Genomic DNA, 23,959 nt, shown 5'->3' with positions numbered 1-23,959 from the left:
TCTAAAAATTTATTTTAGACTAAAAAAAAAATTTTTTCTTAATTAATAGAATTTTAAAAAAATTTTGCTCATTTAAAAGCAATTTTTTTTTCTTAATTTTATTTATTTAATTATTTATTTATTTCAATATTTATTTTAATTTTGAGAATATTAATTTTTTTTACAAACTTATCAAAATTTTTAATATCAATATAATAATTTTATTTAATTTAAAATGTTTTGTAGATAATAATATTGTCCTTAGGTCAAGATCTTTTTTTTTCGGTATATTAAACGCAATTTTTAGTGCCTCAGACATAATTTTTTTAGTTTAAAATTTTTATTGCACAAAATTTGAATTTATTTTCATTTTTGATATGAATTTATTTTGTAAATAAAATATTTAACAACTTCGACAACATATTACTCATTGAATATTTGAGATCGCGTGCAGAAGCGAGAGCCGACGTCGAATTTTTCACCCTACGGAATACGAATATTATCGAAAAAATTTAGCGATACGATTCCCTTAGTCATGCGTAACAGTAGCTAACAGTAATGTGTACAAGTAGAGGAGCCGCTAAATTATTATTAGAATGTGTAATAACTGGAATAAAAAAAATCATACCCTTTGGTACACGCAACTGAGTGAGTGACTCGTAACTCGAGTGAAATGTGTGTAATTTTGACAAGTCACATTGGGGATTGGGGTAACTCAGGTTTTTAGTGCGGAAGGTTATGAACCATTATATTATTAATACTTCAAAAAATTCTATTTTTATCCAACCTTTTATTTATATTTAACGTTCTCGCTGATATGTCATGTCTCAGAACTTTTTTCCACTCTCTTGCATGTTTTTTTTATTTTTAAATTTTATGCCGGACGAGTTTGAAAACACGGGAAAATTTTAACCCTTCACAACTATTAAATCGATTGTTTGCAGCACAACAAACGACAGAACTTTTTTTTTAATCGTTTATTATTCATATAACGAAGGGAAAGAAAGTTGTTGACAATAGCGGTCATAATTGTCCTTGTAGACGGTAATTAGTAAACAAATTATTTATAAACATTTTACATTTATCTTTTTAGCTTGCAGTGGGGAGAATTTTTTTTTTTTTTTCTTTAACACTGTTAATTTAGCTTTTAAAAGGGTTAATAATATTGAAAGTAAATTTTTTTTTGCTTTGTAATATAAAAAATAAAGAAAAGTATTTATTAAATTTTTTAATAATTAAGAATTTCATAAATTAAGTAATAAAATAGTCTAAAAATTTTAATATACTCATAAAAAAAATTTATTTATTTAATTAAAAAAACAAAATCTTGGATAAAAATTTTGAAGAATTTAAGTTTAAAACAAAACAAAAAATTCTCAAATAAATAAAAATTTTTTTGTTAAATTCAAAAATGATTAAAATTATTTTAATATAAACATTTTTCTCTTAAATCAAATAAATTTTTTTCAATATATAAATTAATACACACACTGATAGGATTTATTAATTATTAATAATTTAATTTATTTGAAGACAATTATTTAATTTATTAAATATGTTTAACATTCAATAAATATTTACTTGGGAGAAAAGTATATTTATTAATAATTAATAAGTATTTATTAATAGTTAACAAATATTTATTAACATTTAATAAATCGTATTTAATAAATAATTTATTAACTGTTAATAAATATTTATTAAATCCTATGTTAAAAAATCATTTATTAACAGTTAATAAAGCTTATTAAATACAAACAAATCCTTCTATCAGTATACAAACATTTTATTAATAAGTTTTTTATAGATAAAAAAATTCATTTAATTCAAAAAGAAAATTTTTTAAAATTATTTTTAAAAATTCATTCTCGAATAAAGTGAAAAAATTTTTAAATAAATTATTTTTCTTATGTTACAATAATTAATTAATTAATACAACATTTTTTTTGCTTAAATTAAGACAAAAAATTTTTTTCTTAAATCCAATTAATTTTTTTTGTCAGTATAAAAGTCAAAAAATTCAATTAGCGTATTTAATAAATAATTTATCAACAGATAATAAAGCTTATTAAATATAAACAAATCCTTCTATCAGTCTAAAAATATTTACTCGAACCAAAGAAAATTTTCTTCATCCGCAAAACATAAAAAAAAATTTTTTTTCATGTCTCCGTATCAAAAAGTTAATAATTTTTCTACTAAAAAAATTCCTACCTCAATACTAAATAAAAAAAAAACTACCTGAGCATCTCAAAATCTACCTGGTCCATTCAAGTTTAAAATCTCAGCATACTTTAATTCTTGAAGCTTAGATTGTCTCACCGTAGCAAGAATCCAGGATCGAGGATCTGGCATCCTTCTCCCACGCCTGAAAAGTCCTTTATTACCTTACTTTTAGTACTGCTCCAATCCTACTCAGCTCTAGCATAGAGCTCTCCAATTCTGGTAGAGTCCGGTCGAGTTAACCCGGAATTCCTTGCGTTAGTTTAATGGGCCCGTTCACTCCAGACCCAGCACCTTTTTACAAAATTTTTTACCAAACTCCAATGCCAACGATTAGATCCTCGATCCGAATAATCAGCCGGCTACTGTAGCAGGATCGTCACAGTTTAAAACTTTTTAGCGATAGTAATAATTTATCAGACTGGTATATTTTACATGTAATAGTAATAGTGTGTTGTTTGTTAAAACTCACTCCCATTCGTTGTCTACAGCACGTCGGCATCTCCATATCCATCCATCTCTCCGTCCACGTCCATCCGTCTCCCATAACTACGTCCTTACTATAGGTATATTTTTAAAAATATATACATCCAACAGTTAAAGTGGGCCTCTACTCAGCTGAGCTGAAATCCCTCAAAAGAATGCAGCGTCCTCGACGCATACCGGCCAGCAGAATATCGCGGAGCGTTTTGAAGCCCCATAAAACCAAACGGACAGACAAACCGTCGTACTTTTCTACTCTCATCTCCTCATCCTCCTTCTCTATACACATACACGCTTATTCGCCACTTAAATGTTATTATACACATCAACAAGAGGAACGCAGCAATGCCCATCGCGTTCGGCACACAAAGCGTTACCATCGCATCGGGTTTATTTTATTTTATTTTATTTTATTTTATTTGGATGCTCCTCGCCACCAGAGTTGCAGCTAGAGAATTTGCATATTTCAAAATATATACCTCGCACGTCGTTCTCTATCCTCATCTCGCCATTACTATATACTCTATACTATTTTCGAGTGTATTTTATTGACAAACTGATTTGTGACGTCGTAACCCATCACCGTACAGCCAGTTTTGACCGCCAGCCTTTGTACCTATTCACATTTTCTGTTGTACTCACTTTTTACTCATTTTTATTGGACCTACTAAGCTCGAAATTTATTTTTTATTTTTTTTGCAGGATTATGGTTTATAGAGAAATATATTTTACTTATATAGTAATTAATGAGAATATTTTTGAAAACAAACTCTTGATTTTTTTATTTTTATAAGGAAAGTAAATTATATAGATTTGTTTTTATTATAGAAAATTAGAGCTTTTATTTATTGCTAATTAAATTGATTGAAATTATTTTAATTGTAATAATGAAGATAGATATCGAAAAAAAGATTCACTTGAGCTAAGAAAATATTTTTCTTCCTAATTATTTTTTTGAAAAAAAAATTTTTTTTTGACAAGACATTTCACTTATTCCAACAAAATTAATTCTCTTGCTTTAAGAAATATGTATCTTGATCCAAGAAAATTTATTTAAGCCAAGAAAATCTTGTTGTTTTGAGAAAATTCAGCCTCTTGCTCCAAAAAATTAAATATAAAGATAGAAGTAAATTTTCATAAATATTTTTATTGATTAACATGTCAAATGGGAAGATCAAATAATATTTCATCATTTTTTTTCATTCAATATGTATAATTGCACGCTAAAATAATATAAAATGGGAATCAAATATTCTCGAGAAAAATTTTCTCAAGGTGAGAAAATTTTTTTCTCAGCTGAAGTAGGTGGCGCTGCTTCCCTAAAGTATCTAATAAATCTTGATCAAATATAAAAATTTATTGTATCAAGTATTTATGATAATTTGAATTAAGAAAAAATTACTTCCACCAAGAATAGTATTTCTCGAAAAATTTTTACTTCGGCCAACACAACTTCGGTCTTCCTTCAGGCACCCGACAAATTTTCTTGAGCCAAGAATTTTGTTCTCCAGTCAAGAAATTTTTCTTTCTCTGTAGTAATTTTCATACTTAAATAAGTGAAATTTTTTTTGACCAGTAAATTAATAATTCAATTAGTAAATGTTTACTAATTAACACATTTTAAATAAAAATTAACTTGAAAAGAAAATTAATTTTGGAAAATAATTTATCGTCTCAATTTAAGATAAAATCCTTAAACTAATAAATTTTTTTTTATTTTACTTAAAGAATTTTTTGTCTTAATTCTAGAAATGAAACTCTAAAATAATTTTCTTGGTTCTAATAAACTTAATTTAAAATAAATCAGAAAAATTAAAGGAAAGTTTACTTAATTAAAAAATATTTCTTAATTTAATAATATTCATTTTTAATTAAAAACACTAAAATTCTTTAAAATTTTATTCTTTGCCCAAAATTTATTCTTTTATTAATTTATTTATTTGCAATTAGCCAGTTACATAAGCCCAACAGCCCAAAGGGCCAATAACAGAGCTACTTAATTTTTACAATGATGATTTTGACAGAGTGAAAAATCCGAATAATAGTGTGACTTTACATAAACTAAAATTTCTATATTGAATCAATTATTATAATTAACAGAGTAGCTTAATAAGGAAAAAGAAAAAAAAATGAATCAAAACTACTCCTGCAGAGTTACATATATTTTAGTTTCACTTGTTGTTGTTTTAAATCCTCTTTAAATAAAAAAAAAAAAAAAAAATTTATTATATATTTCTTCACCTGAATATTATTCCAACAAGACCCGAGCATAAATAATAAATTTAGTATAAATAAAATCTATTAAATATCCAAGATTTATTTTTATTTCCTCTATGAATAAAATGTAGGATATAAATTGCGTTTCCTAATTTTTTAACCGTTTTATTTCCCTCACCATGGGCGTCCGTGGACGGATAGTAAACTTTATTTGTCCATAATGGTCTATGACTGTAATACATTCTCCGGTTCCCGTTGTTATTTCATCCTGATGTATATAAGTATGAGTATGGGTTAGTGTAACAAAGTATAAGTAATATAAATAGGGAAAATAAGTTAGACAGCTCGACACCTGGCCGAAGGCATTCTTACCCGGAATCCTCACCAGCAGATCCAGATCCAGATCTCAACTCGATATATATATATATATATAGAGACTGTCTTCCTTCAACTTCACTTGAATCCATATCCTGTCTGCGCAGTGACGTTCATTCACGTAAAGACTTTCACTCTTACTCACAAATAAAAAAACCCTCTGGTCTCTGGTCTCTGGTCTCTGCTTTTTTATCTTTCTCTTTCTCTCCTTCTGTATTACTATACTCTTACTATACTACTATACGGGGGAATTTTGTACTCACTTCGCCTTGACCTCGCCATCTGATCGTAAACAATGAAATAAGTTTCAGTATCCCCGAAATTCTTGTAGGATAAGACCTAGACTGCGCTACTTGCCGGCTTGTTTTCCGTCGATGGTATTTACATTTTATTTTATTTATATTGTGAACCCGAGACGTAACGCAGGAAAATGGAGTAGAGGTTAGAGAAAAAGAGACGCCAAAGTGTCTATCACATCAGTATTCTAAAAGGAAAAGGGAAAGCCGAGCTGATATTATATCTCGTACTCGGTCCCTTTCATGGATAAAGTCAAGACACACTTCTTCTATTCGTCCCTTTTTACTACTTCGTATGTGTATTGTTGTATTGACGCTGTCGGAGATATATAATTTGATATCAACGAAAGTGAGTAAAAACGCTATTAAACTAATAATAGGAAAAACCTCCTTGACTAAATCAAAACTTGTTCAATCTGGTTTTAAAAAAAATTACTTTTATTTTTAGAGAAATATTGAAAGATTTCTTTTGGTTTTAAATTATTAAGATAGTTTATGTAATAAATTTATTTTATAATAATTAGTAGCAATTTTTTAGTTTTAAGACAGTAAATTTTTATTTAAAAAATGAAATTATAATTTAGATAATGTTAAAAAAATAAAAATAATTTTTTAATTATTTTTGGTAATAAAAATTATTCAGGTTATTTTTAGTGATAATTAAAAAAAAAAAGTAACATTCACTTTGATAAACAAATAGTTAAATTAAAAATTTGATGAGAATTAATAAACAATTTTAGATCCAAGCAAAATTATAGAGAATCTTTATGAATATATATTTTGAAAAATTATATTATGCAATTGAAATTATCAAACATTTTTCAGGTTTTCAAAACAAATAAATTACTAATAAGATAATTTAAAACAATAATTTTCTTAGGCATCTATAAGTGAAATTGGAAAAAATTTTTATATAAATGACGATTAAAAAATGAAATTCTAAAAATTATATGTTAAGTATCAGAAAAATGAAGTATATTAAATAATTAGATAATAAAGTAAAATTGCAATAATGATAATAAATTTGTGATATTTATTTTTCAAACAGTATGATTTTACAATTAAATAGCAAAAAATACTATTTAAAACAGTAATAATTATGTAAATGCCAGAAATTTTAAATACCACTTCGAAGTTCGAGTTACAATTTGAAACATTGAAAATTAACTAGAATTTGAGTATATTTTATAATTTATTTTCTTCTGCGTATATATATAAAAGCGCTCTCTAAACATGAATTAGTGAAAATTCACTGGAATAAGTGAATATTCATTTTTTCTAAGTGCCAATCGAACCACTTTGGTTTCAAAGTGTGATAGATGGTGCACTGATAAAAGGATTTCTTAACATTTAAGAAGATTTCTTTGTATTTAAGAAATCATTTCTTAAACATCATTTCTTAGTATTTAAAAAATATTTCTTTGTATTTAAGTGAATTGAAATATATATATTTTTTAAATACTACGAAATAAAGTAAAAGCCCCAATATATGATCATATACTGGTACATGATCATATACTGGGGCTTTTACCTTATTTCTTAAATATTAAAAAATATTTTTTAAATACTAAAAAATGATGTTTAAGAAATGATTTCTTAAATACAAAGAAATCTTCTTAAATACTAAGAAATCCTTCTATCAGTGTGTGTTTGCATGCAGGGATAGGTATACGGTCAGTAGCAAAAAAGTAGTAATTAGGTGTAACTTAAGTGTAACTTAGGTGTCACTTAGGTGTAACTTAGGTGTAACTTAGGTGTAACTTAGGTGTAAATTTGCTACTTGCTACTTGTTACTTGCTACTTAATATTAAAAATACATTAGAAATAAACTTTCTTTGTTGCTGTAAGATGGACAGCGGGGTTGCAAGTCCACCTCAGTATACCCTTCCCGTGCGGTGTGTTTGCATGCAGGGACAGGTATACGGTCAGTAGCAAAAAAGTAGTATTTAGGTGTAAATTAGGTGTAACTTAGGTGTAAATTAGGAGTAAATTTGCTACTTGCTACTTGTTACTTGCTACTTAATATTAAAAATACATTAGAAATAAACTTTTTTTTTTTTTTTTTTTTTACGTGAACTATGATATAATATATATCAATTATAATTGATATGAAAAAAAAAATTTGTAATGAGCATTGAAAGTTTCAGTTAAAGAAATTGCAGATCTCATAAGTGAAGAAATCTGCCTAGTATATAAACATAACCAATAGAATTCAAAAATTTATTTTAAACAAATGCCAATCGAATAGAATAAATTTACAATAAAAATTCATTATTTCTAAGTCAAAAAAATATAGCTTCGAATAAGTAATCACTACCATATCATATACTTAAACCTCCTCCGAAACACGCTGCATCTTATGGGATAAGTATTATTCCGATCGGTTCAGTAGTTTTCGCAGTATAACCGGACAAAAAAACCAGCTCTTCATTTATTAGTCCTTTATTATAAAATAGATGAAAGTCTTGAAGTTAGTCAAAGGTCGAAACTCGCAAAAAACGGGCCACGATTCATTATTGGTTAAAATTTAGGCGCGCGCGTAGCGCGCTATTCAAATTTCTAGTATAGACAGAAGTTACAATATATTTTATAAAAAAAATAAATATCAACACACACACTATGATAGAAGGATTTGTTAACATTTAAGAAGATTTCTTTGTATTTAAGAAATAATTTCTTAGTATTTAAAAAATATTTCTTTGTATTTAAGAAATCTTTCTTAAATACTAAGAAATATATATATTTTTTAAATACTACGAAATATTTCTTATTTATTAAGAAATATTTTTTAAATACTAAAAAATGATGTTTAAGAAATGATTTCTTAAATACTAAGAAATCCTTCTATCAGTGCATGTTCTTTATTATCCAATTTGGGCTACTATATAGATGAAATATCATCAATAATCGATCAAAATAACAAGTAAACTAGCCGGCGGATCTCTTCCTCTCATCCGGATGAATCCGCAGGGGTGAGGACCATTACCGGCGATATCCGTCTTAGATTCCCAACTAAAGCATAAGCATCAAGAACCTTATCATACCTGGTGCTTATTCCAATGATCAGCGTTAGCATAACTGGAGTAGAGCCTCCACGATCTAGATCTACATCCAGATCCTCTGTCCCGAGTCTAGTCCGGCAGAGCCTCGTCCTCATCCCAAGTCTTGAGGTAGGAAAAATTCCTCTCTCTCTCCACATTACCATTACATTGTGATAGTGATTGTGATTGTGAGCATTGTCCACCCCCACTGTCATCTCAATGTTATCGCCGCTTGGCGCAGCATCTCAGCTCTACTCATCTCACACAGATAACAACCAAAGGACATGTATATATACATTTATAAAAACACCGACACATCGTCGGTCCCCGCTACTCAGCTCACACATTTGCGAAGTACCTGCGCGAGTTTTCCCCGCCCACCGCGAGTTATTAACTCCGCCCCTTGATCCCCCACTAAATCTGCGCTGGTGCTTCGCGGCCGCAGCGCAGTCCAACTTGGAGGGGCTTCAAGCGTGTCTGAGGGTGGTGGAAACCCGGTACGGAGGGGCGGGGAGCTGTCAGTTCAGCGGCGCGACCCGATGTGGGCACTTCGCCGTCCGACCTTTCTTCATTATAATATAATATTATACACTAATATTTCGTGTACACGTATTTATAAATCCAGTACGTTTTTTAGTGCTCCGAAAGAACAACAACTTAAGCCAGTGTATTTTTTAAAATTATTATTATTAATCAACACAAATATTAATTGTTTTTTTATTTAAATTATTATTCATTATTAATTATCATAAAATTAATAACAAAATATTTAAAACAAAACGTACGTCGATTATTAATTATATTACGCGCGCGGTTAATATTAATTACTTAGCCAATAATTTTAATTAATAATAAATAAATAAATAAATAAACTGTGTCATAAATTCAGGAGTTTTAATTATCATTTTATTTTTTAAATAAATAATAATTCTAAGTGTAAAATTATTTACCGGCAAGTTTACGAGTTACGTGATTTAGTTTTCCGTGGGACTGAATAATTATTAATTATTATTATTAATTGACCGATTAATTGATTGATGGACTGACTGGAAAAATTGTTACTGGAGGAACGAGTGGATTACTGTTTTAATTTATTTATTAATTAATAAAAAATTCTAAAATTAGTGTGTGACACTATAAATAATTGTGATTGCAAATTTAGCGGTAATTCTGGTTCCTATTGTCACCGGGGTCCTCGGTAGTGATCCTCGTGAGTGATCTGATTGTTAAAAATGGCGAGATGTGTCGAAATGTTTAATTGGGAATAAACGGAGTAGAAATAATAAATATTAAGAGTGGTTTGTTATTGGCTATACTCTGGATACTCGTTCTTCACTTCATTAGTTATTACACTGATTAAAATTGTATTTATGCTCATATACTTGTTAAATAAGTATTGTTAACAATAAGTATTGGAGGACTGTGTTTTGTGCGCGTCGTGCTAGTGCGAGACTCAAGGGAGCTTGAGATATATTATTGTATTATTATTTGTATTGATGATTTTTTAAATTTTATTTTTTTTTTTTAAATTATACCGTGGTTTTTGTTGGTGGTTTGTTTAGTGCGATTGTTTATCGCTGCCGATTTTGGAGCTTACGGGATATGAACCCAGGTATGTGAAGTGGTTATCAGTGGGTTTTATCTATTTGTTTCTTTTTAGAGGAGTATTTTTGTGTGAGCAAATAATTGAGTGAATATTAGGCCGGAAAATTTTGGAGTTGAGATTTTTAAAGTGATGATTATTAATGACACGGAAATATGACAAACGAAGATTTTTTGGATTTTGTTTCATGGATAAATTATAATTATTAAAAAAAAAAATTTAATATTGAAATTAAAAACTGTCTGACAGTTTTTTTAATTTTTGTAATAAATTAATTGTGAAAAAAAAATCATTTCTAAAAAGTTAAATGAAAATTAATTTAGCAGATATTTGATAATTTTTGTAACAAATAAATTATGACAAAAAAAAATACTTAAAAAATTGACATGTAAAAATTTAAGAAAATTAAAAATGCAATTTTTTAAAAATAATTTTTTTGTTAAATAAAATTAAAAGATTGTCAAGTGATGGCTGACTTTAATGTTATAAATTTGAACGTAATTTTTTTGTTTATTTTTACAAGTGAAATTTTTAACTAAATTTTTTTTCATGATTAATTTTTGAATCTAAAAAAATTGTTGGGTGTTAATTTCATTTTGTGGATTTTTTTTATGTAATTTATTCTGTGAAAATCCTAAAAATTGTATCATTTATTTCAGTGTTATGATTAGAAAAATTAGGAAACACTTCAGACAAATTTGGAGAAGATGAAACTGACTTTGGTTGATTTTTTTAAATTAAAATTGAATTGAAAGTGCTTAGAAAATTTTTTGAACGTTTTTTCAATTTTATTTTGTTTTAAATTGAAGATTTTCCGAAGTCTGTAACAGTCATGTTCTTTAATTGTTTGATTTGGAAAATAATGATTGAAAAATTAAAAAATTTTTGGTGCTAATTTTTCAAATGAATTTTTATAATTTATTAGAAAAATTCTGAAATTTAGTGTCTTAAAATTAAATACTAAACCTGAAACTAAGAAAAATTTTAAATAAACTGTGATAGAGAATTTTCAAAAATGAAGAAGAAATTTTAATATTTTTTAAGTTTTTCTTTTTATTGAAAATAAAATTCCCATTTTTTTAGTTTGACAGTGAATAATTTTCTATGTTTATAAATAAAATATTAGTTGAAAAATTTTTTACTGTTTAGAAAATTTGACATGAAGTTTTTATAATTTTTCTACAAAATTTTAAGTGATACTTGAAAATATTCTAAAAACAAATTAAGAAGTAATTTTAAAAATAATTCTTCTTTAAAACAATAATATTTTTATTCAATTTTAAAATCAGATTAATTTTTATTATTTAAAACTTTTTTTCAAACAAAATTCAGCTCTTCTTACTTACAACTATAAATTTACAATTTTTATTTAAAGTTAAAATAAAAGAATATACTTAATATTATATTTTAATTTACAATTTTCTCTATCAAAGTTTCAATTAAAAACTCTAAAAGTTAATTCCAATTTTTTACAATATTAAAAATTGACATTTGAAATTTATCTTAATGAAAAAATATTAAAAAATTTCAATGAATTTTTTCTTCAATATTTCAAAATAATTCATTTCTATTTTAATTTTCTTTTAAAAAATAAAAAACAAAAAGAATTTTATAAATTAAAAAATTAAAAAGTTTATTACAATTTTTTACAATATTAAAAATTGACATTTAAAATTTTTTTTGATAAAAATATTAAAAAATTTCAATAAATTCAACATGATTCATTTTCATTTTATTAATTTTCTTTTATAAAATTAAAAACAATTTTATAAATTAAAAAAAAATTACACAAATATTTTAATTAAAAAAAAAAAAAAAATAAAATTCAGTGATTAAAAGAAGCAAGACAAAATCATGTAAGCTTAAAGCTCAAATGATAACATGTTAATAATCGGTAGTTTACTAAAAACATCTCTTACTCGGTCCTTAAGATCTGTCTCTTATAAATCTGCGATATCTCGTTGAGCCGTGAGATATAAACCGTCAGTCAGTGCATACATACACTTACAGTAGAGCTTATAGTAGAGCACATAAGTACAAGTACAAGTACAAGTACATCAACATCAACATAGCGTTTACGTACGTGCATATACATTATATAGGATGTGTGATGTGTGTACCCGTGGGTGCCTCGCGGAAGTCGTGAAACGCGTGCGGCACGTCAGATTTTGATCTGAACGAGATAAGGAAACCGGTAGGTCGGTAGGTAGCCAACTCTCCCTCTTTCTCTTTACTCAACTCACCTCAACTTAAACTCAAACCTCTGCTCGTGTGCAGGCACGTGATTTCTATGATTGACTTCACCTCTACTCCACCAAGCCAGCCCTCATATCGTCCGAACTCCAAACATTGCATTCTGCATAAGTAGATTTTATTACCATAAGTACTATTTTTTTTTTTTTTTACTCATAGTCATACCCGCAGGTCAAAAATCATCGCGTTAAAGTCAACTCCAAAATCAGAACTTACTTGTATTATTATTCGGCGGCTGTCTGCTGGCTATAATATTATTGCTTGTTACTTATTACATATCGTATGTGTAACGCTAATTGATAAAACACTCATATCGCCAAACCGCGGACTTGCTAATAAATGTTGCGGTAATTTTAAACGCTAAAATTGTGATTGAATTAACAAAATTTTTTTTAGTTTTAAAATGTGTCATTCTTTATTGAAATAAATTTTTGGAAAAAAAATTTTTATTTAAAAAATAATTAATCTTTTTAAAAATTTTATTATAATAAAATTGTTAAATTAAATTTAATTTTTAAATATTAAATTTAATTGTTAAATTTTATTATAATAACTAACACTATATGATTGCTGTGACTTGTGAACTATAAATAAATAAAATTTTGCTTTATTAAATAATGAATTTTGGTAAATTGTACTGTACTTTTTTAACTATTGACAATTTTAAAGATATAAGCTCATATTGATGTTATATTCATCAAGAGCTTTCATTTGAGTACCCACATGCATTTTTATATATTTTTCATATGTATAAATATATAATATATATAAATATATGAAAAATTGATGTGGGTATTCAAATGAAAGGTCTTGATGAGTGTAATGTCGGAGTGAGCTTATATCTTCAAAAATGTTAATATTTCATAAGATATATGTTAAATTACATTGTACTTTCTTAAATATTGACGTTTTTAAAGATATAAACTCATTCCGATGTTACGCTCATTAAGAGCTTTCATTTGAGTACCCACATGCATTTTTATATATTTTTCATATATTCATATATATAATATATATAAATATATGAAAAATTGATGTGGGTACTCAAATGAAAGGTCTTGATGAGTATAACATCAGGATGAGCTTATATCTTTAAAAATGTCAATAGTTCACAAGATACAAGGTCATTTCTCAATTATATATCTAAAGATAGAGCATTTTCGAGTGCAGCCTTAATACTTATCATAATAAATTGACTATTGGTGAAAATGTTATGAAAACTTGAAAAGGCACAAATTCAAGTCAAGACCTTTCTTTAATCATAAAAACCTATTTTATCATATTAATATACTGGACAATAAATTTTTCTTATTTTTTTAATAATATTGATTTAATTATTATAAAAATTGACAGATAAATTTTGTTTGTAATCTTTTTGGCCAGTAATTGAATGAAAAAAACAAATTTTTTTTGACATGACAAAAATAGTCTACCTGAGTATGTTGATAAATATTAAACGCAAAGTTATTCGGTAAAAATTTAAGCCACGCGTGAGTTGTAAATGAGCCGCTGCACGCGCAGAAACGTTGGACCCTTGTGCATAATATAACTTATATAAATATTATATGTAAGCAGTGAATTAATTTATCCGAGAGTGAAAATGTAAAAATTAATGCACATGTGCTTAAGTACTGAATGAGAATAAGAATAACTAAACCCTTTTTTATTGCACGCGCCAAAATGTTTTATTTAGATACAAATAAAATGATGAAAACATTATTATGACTGATGGAGAATATTTCAGAGTTTGAATTATATTTCAAGTCTATATTATATATTTTTATTCAAGCTGTACTCTATTACTGTTATTATTACTATTGCAATTGATATGGCGGGTTATTGGCTATTGCACAAATAAAGTAGCTCACCGGAGATAATAATGCATAAATACAACCGTAAAGCCTTTTTAAATCGTAAAACAATATTTATCGGGACGTTTTGTATCGCGAGTGACTGCTCGTCGCGGAGTGGAGACTTTAACGCCAATGCCCGAGTCCCGACGGATAGGATGTAAGGAAAATATTATATTATATTAAGTGTATCGTCGATTTCACTTTGAAGCTTCTGACTTATTTATCACTATCGCGGATAATTACTGTTTTACTTTTTACGCTGTTAAAAAATTACCGATTATTAGTTTTTAACTACGAAGTGTTACTTGAATTTAATGGCTTTAAAATAAAGAAAAATATATTTTTTTTAAGTAAATATTTTTATTAAAAAAAAAAAAGTTTATTTTTTTTACTCCAAAAAAATTTAATTTAATTTTTTTCAATAAAAATTTTATACCTAAACTTTATTTTTATTTAAAATAAATATTTGTATTATTAAAAAAATAAAATAAAAAATTTTGACAGATGAATAAAATATTCAATAATTAATTAAAAATAATAATTAATTAATTATAACAATAATTAATTTAAAAATGATTTAAACAATAATTAATTAACTAAAAAATAAAAATAAAAAAATTTTGACGGGTAATAAAATAATTAATATTTAATTATTAATAAAAACAAATAAAATATTTAATGTAAAAAAAATGGAATAATTAATAATTAATTATTAAAAATTTCTGATAATAGAATTTCATAGCAAAAAAAAATTTTATTAATTTATTATACATAATAAGAGTGAATATTTCTTCGCAAGAACAAACGAAGCGAATAGCCAAAAAAAATTGAAATTACTTATTAATTATTAAGAGTATAAATTAACAGTATAAATATGCAGACAATTTCTCCGACAAAAAGTATCCTTATGTACGAAAATAAAAGTCTCGCGGTATCTAAAAGAAATATTTGACTGATAAATATTAATGACGCAAGTCAGGATATTTGTGCTTAATTAAGACTATATATATATACGGAATTTATTACTGAAAAAATATGAAATATTTAGAGTATGTACTAATATAAGTATAGTCCTGTGACCGGTTTGGTGTTGACACAATGCCGTATATTATCATAATCTATTATCGTAGCGCACAAGCGCGTGCATTTTTATTTAAGCGGTCTTAAACTAGACTCTTTAGCCTCTGTCTGGTATAGTCTCAACTCTTATATTATTATTGTATATTGTATATCAAGCCGAAAGCTGAGAGCCAGATCTATTTGACATAATATTTCATTCTTGTCTATATAAATTATTTAAATACACACTGTTAAAAAAGGTTTTTATTGTTGCGCTCTACGTAAACCTATTTTTTTATTGCCTCGTTTCGTTTAAATATTTCCTTACGGTTTACCGTAGAATGATAAATATAAAAATTTTAATGGATGAGTTTTACATGAGTGGAATAAATTTTTTGTGCATCAATTAAATATTTAAGCAAGTAAATATTTTATTTTAAATTTATTCTGATAAATTTTTTCTAAGTTTAATTTAAAAAAAAAAAAAAAAAAAAAAAAACAATTAATTAAAATTAATAAAACAATTAATTAAAATAAATAAGATTCTTGATTGCAGACAAAATAATTTCTTCTATCTGTCAATAGATAGCGCTAATTTTTTCTGGCTCAATAAAAAAGATAAATTTTCGCGTGAAATTAAATCTAGTGCAATTTTTCGTAGAAATATACTAAAAACTTCCCGAAATTCTATACGGATCTCAATAAAACGTAACTTATTCATTCTTAAGACGATTTCTGGGTCAAGTTTTAAAATGAGCCAAATTTGTCAATTAGTTTAGAAATGAGAGCAATTAAAAAATTTTTTAAAATCGCAAAAATTTTACCGTATTTTTGTGCATTAACAATTAAATCCGACATCATATTAAATTTCTGTAAATTGCATCTGAAGGCTTATTTATTTATTTATTTATTCATTTAACGTAGAATTTTTAGGATTATTTCATTGATGTACGGTACAATAGACTAGGCATATAGAATACATTGCACATTTTAAGATATATTAAAAGATTTGCGCATTTTAACAATTAATACATATAATTTGGAGAAACAAGACATATAAAGTATTATAAAGTATGCAAAAAGGAAAAACATGGACAAAAATATATGTAAAGTATGCCAGATATTCAGAGGCGAGTTATTACTATTTCTGAAAGCCTATTTAATAAACTTTAATTTGCATAATTATTTATTTTTTTAAATTAAATAGTCTAGAAATGACAGAAATGTGAATGAAGTTTTTTTACAAATTTTTTACTCACAAACAAATTTAAGAACATAGAATAACAAAAACATAAATTTTTAAATTATAACATTATAAATCAAAAGTGGACAGAAAAAAGAAATATTCTTGAATTAAGTATATAATTTTGAAGAACATCTTCTTGATTTGAGTAAAAAAATTCTTAAACTAAGAAATTTTTAATTGGTTTAAGTAAATTTTACTTGATTCAAGAATTTTTCGTCTTAATTCAAGACAGTTACTCTCTTCAAAATTATTTTTTTGGTTCAAAAATTTTCCTCTCAAATCAAGTTAATTTTTTTTTCAGTATGTAAAATTTTTTAGCTACAAAAATGGGAACACTGTAATTCTTATCAACTAAAAAGTAACACTTGTACTCTTGAAAAATGAGTAAAGGAAATTTTTAAAAGTAAAAATAAGAAATTTGAATTCTTAAAAATCCTTAAAAATTGACAATTATACTGATTTTTTACGAATCAACTAAAGAATACGATACCTTCTAAAATTTCTGTAAATTACATCTGAAAGCTTTAATTTTCATACCTCACCATCAGTCAGGTCTTAGGCCAAAAATTACCTGCTTTCTTAGACAAATTTAATGAAATTTTAATATTGCATTAGTTTTAATATAATTATTTTATTATAACAAATGTAAATTATTATTTTATAAAAAATATATTTTTTTTTTATTCAAAAAATCTACTTCGATTTCGGCTGTCTTTTTATCAATTTAAAGGGATATTACCGCAATTATTGACTAAATAATCTTGCTAATGTCTAGCAAAGCAGTTAAATATTTCGCGAAGTGAATGATTTTTATTATTCTTGTAGGATTTGAGCGCACCGGAATAATATGTAGCAATTATACTGGTTTACTTATTACATTATATTATATTATTATTTAAACCGGTGTACAAGCATTAATAAAGAGTAATAAGCATTTTTAAACGTAACTGTTTCTTATTGACAATTAACCCTCTTTTCCGCGATCCGCGATCTCTCTACTTGCTCGCCTCAGCAATAATAATATCGCATCGTACACCGATCATTAGCAGGCTTAATTACAGCACGTCGATGATTATTGTACACTGGCATTCCATCGCGAAATGACGACCTATACACTGATAACTTTTACATTTATACATACGTTTATAGATTACTTACACTTACACTCATATTAGACTTACACTTGAGCCACTCATGTGTGTATTAATGTGATATAATGTGTACAGTATAGACTAAGACGTTTGTGGAAGCACATAATCCGAGAAAGGCGAAAAGACGAGTGCCTATACACTATATTAATCGGCCCCTCTCCGTAATGCCTATACGTCTATAAATATTTTCTCTTTCTTTTTATCACTCTCTGTTAGATCCGAAAGAGCAAACAGTTAAGTCTGTCTTTGATGCTATAGTAATAGTAATATTACTTCTGATCGTAAACATCGACTTTGTCGTTAGAAACTGGTTTACTTCTTCGGTATCTCCAATAATGTCAACGACATCCTATTTTATAAATCACTAAACAGCCAGCTCACTCATGCAGATCAAAAAATATTTTAATTATTTACCAAAGAACTAATTCACTCATTAGTAGCTAATAAAACTTCATGTTCGATAGTTTTTATACGGAAATTTTTACGATGGAATTTTCTTTGAGAAAAATTTGACACTTTATTTTTTTTTTAATAATTTCTTTTTGGTCTTAAAAAGGTTAAAAAACATTTTTGTCACAATAATTAAAAAAAATTAATATTTTTAATAATTCATTTATTTTTATGACATTTAAGTTAATTTTATTTAATTAAAAAATTTACTCCAAAAAATTATTTTTAAAAAATTGCATTTTTTATTTTTTTAAATTTCTGTCAATTTTTTTTTTCTAATCTTTTTTTGCCATAATTTAGTTGTTATAAAATTATTAAAATTATTAAATATATGCTCAATTAATTTTCATTTTATTTTTTTAAATTAATATCAAAAAATTTAGTCATTAAAATTTTTTTAAAAATTTGTAGCTTAAATACTTAAAACTATTATTAGTCCTTTTTCTTTTAAGAAAAAAACTTTTTTCTCTGAAATTTTTGTCTCAATAATTAAAAAAAAATTAATATTTTTAATAATTCATTTATTTTTATGACATTTAAGTTAATTTTATTTAATTAAAAATTTACTCCAAAAAATTATTTTTAAAAAATTGCATTTTTTATTTTTTTAAATTTCTATGTCGATTTTTTTTTTCTAATCTTTTTTTGCCATAATTTATTTGTTATAAAATTATTAAAATTATTAAATATATGCTCAATTAATTTTCATTTTATTTTTTTAAATTAATATCAAAAAATGAAATCATTAAAATCTTTTTAAAAATTTAATATTATTATTCGTCCTTGTTTTCTTAAGAAAAAAAATTTTTTTCTCATGAATTTTTGTCCCAATAATTTAAAAAAATGAATATTTTTAATAACTAATTTATTTTTTTAAATTAATATCAAAAAATGTAGTCATTAAAATTTTTTTAAAAATTTATAACTTAAATATTTAGAACTATTATTTGTCCTTTTTCTTTTAAAAAAAAATTTTTGTTCCAATACATAAAAAAAATTAGACCTTTAAATTATATTTCAACACTTAATAATTTAATTTAAAATTAATAAGTTGGTCTATAAAATTTCATAGAAATAATTTTTACCTTGAAGATATTTAAAACATTTATTTGTCCTTGAACAAAAATTAGTTCAATTTTAACTAATGGAATTTTTGTGTTCAATTATAAAAAAAAAAAAAAAAAAAATAAAGAATTACTGAAACAAAATTAGAAAATTTTTCGGATCATTGAAAAGAAAATTTATTTACTCGAAACTATAATTTTGTAACAGATGACCCGATGAATTGTCTCTTTGTAATAATAGTTACAATATATATATAATAAAATAAGTAAAGCAGTTTATTGTATATAATATATTATTCATTTATCCCTGTGGACATAATCAGTACCCTTTTGAGAGACAGTCACAGATATTAGCCACTATTGTGAATCGACAATCCCACTAGATTTTCATTTAACTTTCTTCAAATCTCATTGTCTATTACATTGTGCATTACCCCACTACCGAGGACAATACAGACCAAAGTAGATAAAATAATAACCCATTATCATCCGAGTAATGAATTAACCGGGTTTGACAGGTTCAAATCATCCGAACTAATAGTTAAGCCCGGATGTGAGCACTGTCACGATTTTTTACAACTAAACGGTTAAATTAACCGTGGGAATATTTGTTAGGTAATAGTTTAATAGTTTATAGTTAATATATAATAAATAGTTGTTCCTAACAACAATAAAAATTTATTCAAATTAGCGAGCCCGCGGCAACTTCTACTCGAAACTCATTTAACTTCACCAAAGCAAATCTCAAACGGCATTCTCCATAATAGAATAATTCAAACATATTTTATCTATTTTTTCTGTCAATCAGACATCAACCTTCTATTCTATTTTATACGAAATTCCATACTATTTATTTCCACCTTTACTTTATTTTACTTTTGCACAATGCATTGCTCACACGTAAATAGTAATCACGGTGACTTATAACTCCAAGCTTCCAATTGACAATAATGTTTCTTGTTAAAATGTAAAATTACCTTTTTTATTTTTAAAATACCGGGTCATAAATTAACTTAATTTTCCCTTCTCTTGTCGGCAATAAAATAAATATTTTTTTATTTTTAATACCTTAATAAATATTCTCAAAATATTCATTATAAATACTTTGAATTTTATTCATTTTCCGTTCAAAGGTTTGAAGTTATACAGACAGAAAAATTTCTTGACTGGAGAATAAAATTCTTGGCTCAAGAAAATTTGTCGGGTGCCTGAAGGAAGACCGAAGTTGTGTTGGCCGAAGTAAAAATTTTTCGAGAAATTATATTCTTAGTGGAAGTAATTTTTTCTTAATTCAAATTATCATAAATACTTGATACAATAAATTTTTATATTTGATCAAGATTTATTAGATACTTTAGGGAAGCAGCGCCACCTACTTCAGCTTAGAAAAAAATTTTCTCATCTTGAGAAAATTTTTCTCGAGAATATTTGATTCCCATTTTATATTATTTTAGCGTGCAATTATACATATTGAATGAAAAAAAATGATGAAATATTATTTGATCTTCCCATTTGACATGTTAATCAATAAAAATATTTATGAAAATTTACTTCTATCTTTATATTTATTTTTTTGGAGCAAGAGAGAAATTTTCTCAAGACAAGAAAATTTACTTCTATCAAGAACTTAATTTTTTGGAGTAAGAGGCTGAATTTTCTCAAAACAACAAGATTTTCTTGGCTTAAATAAATTTTCTTGGATCAAGATACGATTTCTTAAAGCAAGAGAATTAATTTTGTTGGAATAAGTTAAATTTCTTATCAGAAAAACATTTTTTTATGCTCAAAAAAATAATTAAGAAGAAAAATATTTTCTCAGCTCAAATGAACCTTTTTTATAGATATATCAGCAGTACATAAAAATTATCAAAAATTTCGATATTTATCTCCGTTGTTACAATTAAAAAAATTAAATAAAGATAATTTCAATCAATTTAATTGGCAATAAATAAAAACTATAATTTTCTATAATAAAAATAAATAATTTATTTTCCTTATAAAAATTACAAAATCAAGAAAAAATTTTTTTTTCGCTTAAAAAAATAATTAGGAAGAAAAATATTTTCTTGGCTCAACAACCTTTTTTTCTGTGGACGAAAAATTGATACTTTTTTTGTAGAAAATTCTCCAATATTTCTCTCACAATTCTAATTCTAAATTTACGAAACCAATATTTTCAATTTCTTCAAAGCATTTATCTATAAAATAAAAATTCTGACTAAATAATAAGAGATAGTTAAAATCGATAAAAACATTTTCAATGAAAAATAAAACTCCTCACAAAAAAAAACTCCTACACTTTCAATATTTCCCTTAAAAATCTTCAATTTCTCTTTTATAATCACTCACAATCAATCAAACAAACTAAAAATGACTAATTTACACCCATTTGAAAGGGCACAATGTGAATAATAAAAAAAATATAAATTCCCCGGTACCATTACAAACAACTCGACTAATAACAGTACCAACAACAATAAATAATAGCCCAGTAGCTCTCTCCGACAATATCTCAAGTCACACACAGTATTAGAACACCTAGCCAAAGAATCGTAGCTCTCACGACGACAGTCCTAATGAATACTTCTCTCAGTTCGCCAAACAAGCACCAGAGCTCTTTCAACCCAATAAAAAAAAAAAACAACATCCAACAAATTAATCCCACCGAATTTTACACTTGAAAAAATGAATTTAAAAATAAAACACACGTGTGTTTAAAATTTCTTTCCCGTCAAACATCCTATCGGCGGTCTTGATTACTGTCCAAATACGAGGTGTGGCAGCCTCCCACGCGAAATCACTATCCGGGGCTTGAGTGTTAGCCTCCACTCGTCTAGTCAACAAAAAACCGGGCAATAACTCATCGGTGACGTTATTAGTGAAACTGATAATGAGAAATCGAATAAATAAATGACCTTTGTGTCAGTCGAGAGGCAAGAAGGGGGAAGAGGACGGAGAAATAACTAATAGCGATATGAAGTAAAATAAAATAAAATAAAACAGTGGACAATTATTAAAAAAAAATATGTATATAAAAAATAAGGGGGTAAAGTTCTGGACATCACACATGTATTGCAGCAGCACTGATGGTCGTCCAATGGCTATCTAACAACTGGACACATCTTATCGGGAATCTGATCTCTCTTCACCCGGTTACGAACTAACACGCAGGCTTATTGTCGCACAGACACCACAAAATGGACGTGTGTGAGCTTTAGGTTGTACTTATGCTTGGCGTGAGGCACTACCGTATCTCTGGGCGAAGATATTTATGTATGATTCGCCCGGACGTGTTGGTATGTGTGTCTTACATTACCACCAGCGACGCACCCGAGCAGCCCTTTAGTTTGTATTAACACCCCTCGCGGTATTTTTTCACAATCAGGACAAATAAATAATAATGCACACGTTCATTGAGTTTGAATTGCGGTGAGGTGCAAAAGGCATAATTCTCGACGCGACATAATTCATCGACGTAAACTCTGTTATCAATTAAAAAAATCTCGTGTGAGAGCACCACCCGCGAGTGAATAATATTCAAGGGAATAATCATGATAATAATGAGGATGATAATGAAATAAGAAAAAAATTTTAATAAATGTGTGGTAGGAAGGTATGGATTTGTGTGTGTGTGTATGTATAATAACTGGCACAAAAGGAAAAATAAAAATAAAGGGAAAAAGAGACAAAAGAATGATCGAGGCCCGCTGGCGTTTTTATTTATTTACGAAAGTGTACTACCTCGGGGTCTTAGGCTTACCTTCTTTGTCTCTTAATCCCTAATCCGCAATCAGGGCCCATTGTTCGGATCAACCAGATACAGGGGCCTCATATTGTTGTAGAACACACCGGCGGGCTCACCGATATTTAGTGCGCGCGCATACTCCGCGTGACTTCGCGGGGACCGGCTCATCACCGGTTTAAGAGGTATGTTATAATACGGGCGACCCGTCCGGAGGATTATCTGAGGTTTCAATTCAATTGGGAGCTAAGTTTTATTTCAAATGGTTGAATAATTATTCTTGGGGGTTTTTTTTATTCTTAAGAAAAAATTATTATTTGTAATTATTTTATTTAAAAAACTTTGGATAAATTTCAATAATTTTAAATTGTTATTTGATAAATTTTGAAGTTTTGGACGAGAAAAATTTTTTGAAATTCAAAAATAAGAAATAAAAAAAATTTTGTTAAAATTTATTATTATTATAACAATATAAAATTTTTCAAGCTTTTGAAACATAAATTTTCTATTTTATCTCAAATTATTAAAATTGTTTTTACTTAAAATTTAATAATTAAATTGATTAATTTTTATCTTATTTTTTCTTAAAATAAAAAATCCCTTAAAAAAATTTTAAATCCAAAATTTATCACCTAAAAAACAGAAAAATTTATTTTTAAGTAAAGAAACAAATTTTCTACACAGAAAAAAAATTAATTAAATAATTTTGAAGAATTTCATCTTCTTTATTTGAGTAAAAAAAATTTTAAACTAAAAAAATTTTTCTTGCTTTAAACAAATTTTATTTAAGAATTTTTCTAATTTTTTTAAAAGAATATTCCAAACTCTAGGCAACAAAAATTTAAATCATCAATTTTCTCAATTCAATTAAACTTTTTTCCCACGCAAAAATCTCAACAATTTCTTAAAAAAATTTCAACCCCA

At 26.4% G+C, this 23,959-nt stretch overlaps 1 protein-coding gene across 3 annotated transcripts in view; it reads left to right on the top strand.

The window, feature by feature from the left end:
• The window catches only part of LOC123269510 (zinc finger homeobox protein 3), a 239,527-nt gene that overhangs the window by 152,045 nt on the left and 63,523 nt on the right, over nucleotides 1–23,959 (top strand). Inside the window, exon 1 of one of the 3 annotated variants that reach the window (XM_044735250.1) lies at nucleotides 9,495–10,226. The exons of 1 other annotated variant lie outside the window; for it this stretch is intronic. The gene's annotated coding sequence lies outside the window, so the exon portion shown is untranslated. Of the gene's footprint in view, nucleotides 1–9,494; nucleotides 10,227–23,959 lie in introns of those variants that run through there. One more of the 3 variants, XM_044735248.1, reaches the window with a different exon arrangement.

Source organism: Cotesia glomerata, linkage group LG7, assembly GCF_020080835.1.
Source record: "Cotesia glomerata isolate CgM1 linkage group LG7, MPM_Cglom_v2.3, whole genome shotgun sequence".
Taxonomy (NCBI): domain Eukaryota; kingdom Metazoa; phylum Arthropoda; class Insecta; order Hymenoptera; family Braconidae; genus Cotesia; species Cotesia glomerata.
The sequence above is the reverse complement of the archived record's forward strand: the minus strand, read 5'-3'. Positions and strand labels throughout refer to the sequence as shown.